This window comes from Palaemon carinicauda, chromosome 26 (assembly GCF_036898095.1).
Source record: "Palaemon carinicauda isolate YSFRI2023 chromosome 26, ASM3689809v2, whole genome shotgun sequence".
NCBI classification, from domain to species: Eukaryota; Metazoa; Arthropoda; class Malacostraca; order Decapoda; family Palaemonidae; genus Palaemon; species Palaemon carinicauda.
Genome location: NC_090750.1, coordinates 15333826 through 15338935, shown reverse-complemented (window position 1 = coordinate 15338935; position 5110 = coordinate 15333826). Strand labels below are relative to the sequence as shown.

Sequence of the window (5110 nt, the reverse complement as noted above, 5' to 3'; positions counted from 1 at the left end):
GCTGTGGAGGCAGTACTCATTAGAGAAGCTTGATCATACATAAGGTAAGACTCGAATGAGGTTCTCTTCCCTGTTTAAAGAATTCAAGCAAAATTATAATTGTTTTGAGAGAGAGAGAGAGAGAGAGAGAGAGAGAGAGAGAGAGAGAGAGAGAGAGAGAGAGAGAGAGAGAGAGAGAGAGAGAGAGAGAGTTTTTGTGTGCAAGCCATGAGAGAGAGAGAGAGAGAGAGAGAGATTTTTTTGTGTAAGCCATGAGAGAGAGAGAGAGAGAGAGAGATTTTTTGTGTGCAAGCCATGAGAGAGAGAGAGAGAGAGAGAGAGAGAGAGAGAGAGAGAGAGAGAGAGAGAGAGAGAGAGAGAGATTTTTTTGTGTGTGCAAGCCATAATCACATTTTTTTCGTTTTTAAATCTAATATGCTAATTTTTTGTCTTGCAGATTTTCACAATGGGTCGGCACCGAGAGTGTGTTGGCGTTGAGCTCTTCTCCATTACGAAGAATTCAGGAAGTTGCCTTGTGTCTGGATGTGGTTACTCATACACACCGTAGCCCGGCGCAGAACTTCACTCAAAGCCGTTATGTGATAACTTGAAAAGACGACATGCGGAGGAATATAAGAAACTCCTGGACAATGCCAAAAACAATGCGTCTAGGAAACGGGAGAGAAAAAATGTATCTAATTATTTTGTCAGTACGATTAGCGAACATTCGTGTGCAAAACGAAAGAAAACGGAAGTGATAGAACACGCAATGAGTAAGCAAGAGATGCAGGGACTTGTCATTGAAGCAGTTACTGTCAACGGATTGCCCTTTTCTGTTTTTGAGAAAACAGCCATGTCAAAGCTTATGAGTCCCATTGAAAACAAGCTTGGTGTATCATTAAGTGAAAGAGCTGTTCGGTCTCTGACTCTTGAAGCCGCAGAATAAAAAAGACTTGAGTTCGATAAGAGCTTGGTTTGCGTGAAGTTAGATCTCTGCACCCGACGTGGGCGTCATTTCCTTGGAGTGAACGTGCAGTCTGATATCAATGGCAAATTGAAGGTAGCGACAGCCTCCGTAAAGGAAATGACACAAAGGGCAACAGCTGAAGAGATCAAATCAGTTTTGCTAGCTTGTTTGAATAAGATTGGAATACAAGTAAAACAAATTTATTCGTTAACCACAGATAACGGAGCACACGTAATCAAAGTAGGAAAACTGATGCAGAGTGATACACAGGTGAAGGAAGGAAACAGTGAAGAAATTTTGAGTGACATTGAAGAAAACGATGATGAATAAGTATTGGAAGCTGCTGAAAATAAGTTAGATGACTTAGTAAATGACATTCACTCAGCAGATAAAAGTGTTACATCTGTAAGGTGCGCTTTACACATCATGCAACTGTGTGTGCATGATGTTCTGAAAACAGACAGTGTAAAACATATCTTATGTAGGGTGCGGAAAGTGGTGAATAAGACGCATACACAAAATATGCGCTTAATATTCAAGAACAGCTCCATATCACTTCCAAAACTAGACTGTGAAACAAGATGGGGCTCAATGTATGATATGTTGAACAGTGTCCTTGAAAAAAAGTTATTCTTGAACCAAATTGGCCTAGCTAATGAATCTTTACTTATTCTAGAGGAAGATTGGGAGAAAATAAGTGACATAACAGAAGCTCTGAAACCACTCTGTGAGGCTACATGTGCACTACAGATGAAAAATCTCACAGCTGGAGAATTCCTTGCTCAGTGGGTTAAGTGCAAAGTTGTTTTGGAAAGAAGCACTGACGTCACAGCACCACTTCTCTTTCAAGCCATGGAAAAACGGCAAGATTCTCTGCTCAGGAACCCAGCTTTCCTATCTGATGTGTATCTTGACAGAAGATATAATGTTATCCTCACCGAAGAACAGAAGGAACTTAGTCAAATACATCTTCTTAGACTCTGGAAAAAATTAAAACTATTTCTTCTACTAGTACTATGTCGTCAGTCTCAATGCTGGCAAAAGACGATTCATTCACAAGCGGCGTAAGTGATGGTGAAGGTGACTCAGCACTTGGGTCAGTAGATATTGTAGAGCAATTACTCCGAGTCAGTGATGTAAGCAGAGCAACTGATACCGCAAGCAAAGAGAGTGAAGTGGCTGAGCATATCAAAATGTTCGCCAAAGCTCCATGTATCAGTAAAAATTAGTGTATTTTCCAGTGGTGGCATTATCAACAAGAAAGTGCACTAAAAAATCTTGCTGAAGTAGCAGTTGCTCTGCCAGTTACTCAAGCGAGCGTAGAGCGCACATTCTCTGGGTTGCGCTATATTCTTAATGATTTAAGACTAGGTCTAAAAGAGGATATTGTTGACGCTGTAATGCTATTACGCTGCAACACATAAAACTGTATGAATTCAAAATACTGTATAACTGAACCTTTCCCTTTTGCAACCTTAGCAAAATAAAATTGTATTTTATCATTAGTGTATTACATAACACCAATCTTCTTGAAGTAGTAGTAGTAGTAGTAGTAGTAGTAAAAGTGCCACGTTATGTCTATATGAACTGTAATGTAAAAAAAAATAGGTACGGAAACAGTATGAAATTACGGTACAATAAAATATCATACTAGTACGGTACGGTATGAATTTTTAGGTACTGTACGAAATTACGGTACGGTAAAAATGCGTGGTACGAATTACAAAAAAACAAATCGAACCATACCGTACTACATGCCCTGCGTACTGCGTAGACTTACCAGTTACCACCCATGGGCAGTCCTAAGGGTGGAGTGACCACAACTAAAAAAAAAAAGAGAAGTCAATGAAGTTTTCAAGGTTTATAACTGCACCACCAGTTAACCATCCTTCACGATGCTTACTTCAGCACTGACGGCATATAATCACCGACTCTTCACAACAGTTTCTCATCGAAACTGCAGCTATAGCCCCAGATATGAGTAAAAATTAGCAGGAGCAGCAACAATGTTATTTACCTACAGGCCTTTTCGTCTCATCCCTCCTCATAAAATGTATTGAGAGAAACTTTATTAGCGTTGTTTGCTTTTTTTTGGACTGAGATATTATGAACATGATTATAATGAAACGAGATGAAGAGCATACGATAAGGAAGATGATGGATAGGGACTACCAGGTGGGAGAAGGTTAAGTAGACCAAAACTGCGATGGATTGACAGTGCGCAAAAGATATGAGGGAGTTGGATTTAGGCGAAGGAGAAGCACGGGACGAAGGGAAATAGAAGAATGTGCTTAAGAAACACATTACAAGATAAAAAAAAATGTGCTTAAGAACCATTATAACAAATAGGGATAATATCAATGCTGCGCTAAACGAAGTTAAGAGTACCACCTTCCGTAGGAGATGGAAGGGATAGGTCTGTAATAGACTAATCATTACTACTTATTATTACTATTACTATTACTACTGCTATTTCATAATCTACTCCTATTAAACTGTGACACCATGATCTGCTTAATAAAGACCTAATCAATGCGAAAGAGGTATCCCGTTAGGGAGAAGTTTGTAAAAAAAAGAAGAAGCAGCATTTTTTGCTGGCTTTATGTCAGGTAAGGTTATTTCTTAGGGTTAGCGCCGTGGATAGCAGTTTGTCATAGAAAGAACATTACTTTTGCCATTACCGGCTCTTGCCTAGAGAACCAAGATTTGAGCTTTAAGCTTTATTTAAATGATATGGGGATATCGTTATCAAAATTTTTTTCTATTTTTTTTTCTTATTGACATTACCACGTACTATCATCCCTCCGCGGTGAAGTCTCTCTCTCTCTCTCTCTCTCTCTCTCTCTCTCTCTCTCTCTCTCTCTCTCTCTCTCTCTCTCTCAACGTTGAGTATTAATATAGGATCTTTACTAACTGTACATGACTTCAGAAGAATCTGTTTCTTTCCATTCTTTTCATATTCCCTTTACTATATCAGGTTTTCAGTAACGCAAAATCAGAACAATTCTTCTCATATGCTGCGCTGGCGAATGATGGAAACTCATAACTACAGATATAACATTCCTTTTGTCGTAATTTCTATTCTCAGAATAACAGCATGAGTTCGGTTTTTCATGTAAACCATTTGTGTTTATCATTTTACATTCCTTAGCTAATCGGAATTTCGATCATGATAAAAACTAGTTTATACAAACATACAGACATGCATGTATGTAAGTTTTCCCTTATAATTTGCATGTAAAAGCTTAGAAACTATCAGAATCCTAGGTCAGGGTAAAATATTATTTTCCCCGAAGTGGATTCAATACAGCTAGCAGTGACTTCTTTTTTTTTAAACAGTTAAAATCAAAGTTATTTTCATTTAAACACAATAGACTTGAAATCAATTACTTACTAGCAAGGGGACATGATGATAAGATCAAGATTAAGGTATATTCCTAGTTAAGATCAATTATTTCTGGAAAAAAAAAGGAAAAAACAAATAAGGACCGTATCGTTCTTAGTAATTAATCGTAACAACTTCTTCGTAATTTTGCTGCCTTTCGGTCATAGTTTTATCGTCGCCTTAACCAGGACTTGGAGCCCTAGGATCCAGAGAAGACTGGACTGTTAACGTGCTGACCAAAATAATCCCTTTTTCGCGTAGGTAGTCACGTGAGCCACTCTCCGCCGGTATCAGGCATTTATGCGACCATCTTTTTAATCCATTTCCTTTACAAAAACGTCTGACACCTGCACTTTAATGCCAAGTTAACCCACAGGGACCCTGACTCATCGGAGGCCAGAGAACATGAAACTATCCAGTAATATACTGTAGATAAAAAACAAATCATTCTCATCCTATGTATTATTCTTTGGATTAATTTAACAAAACGAGGACAATTAACTTCTCCATATCATTTCCGTATTGATTTCATGATTTTTTTTTATTCTTTAACACCTTTTTATTTTACTTTTTATTAATTACAGTAATTTTATCTATATATTTCATTCTAAACTAAAAAGAAATAGTAGCAATAAAAAGAAAATCATATCCTCGGGAACATCAAACTCAGACAAGTCTAATTCAGAAAGTAGCGACAATGCAATCTCTACGTAAATCAGCTGTAATAAATATCTCTCTCATAATAAACATCTGAGAAATAAAAGCATTAGAAAAAAGTG

The 5110-nt window shown here is 37.7% G+C and overlaps 1 pseudogene; it reads left to right on the top strand.

Moving 5' to 3' along the window:
* Positions 1–445: 445 nt before the first annotated feature.
* On the top strand, positions 446–2014 carry LOC137619801 (uncharacterized; annotated as a pseudogene).
* Positions 2015–5110: the final 3096 nt, after the last annotated feature.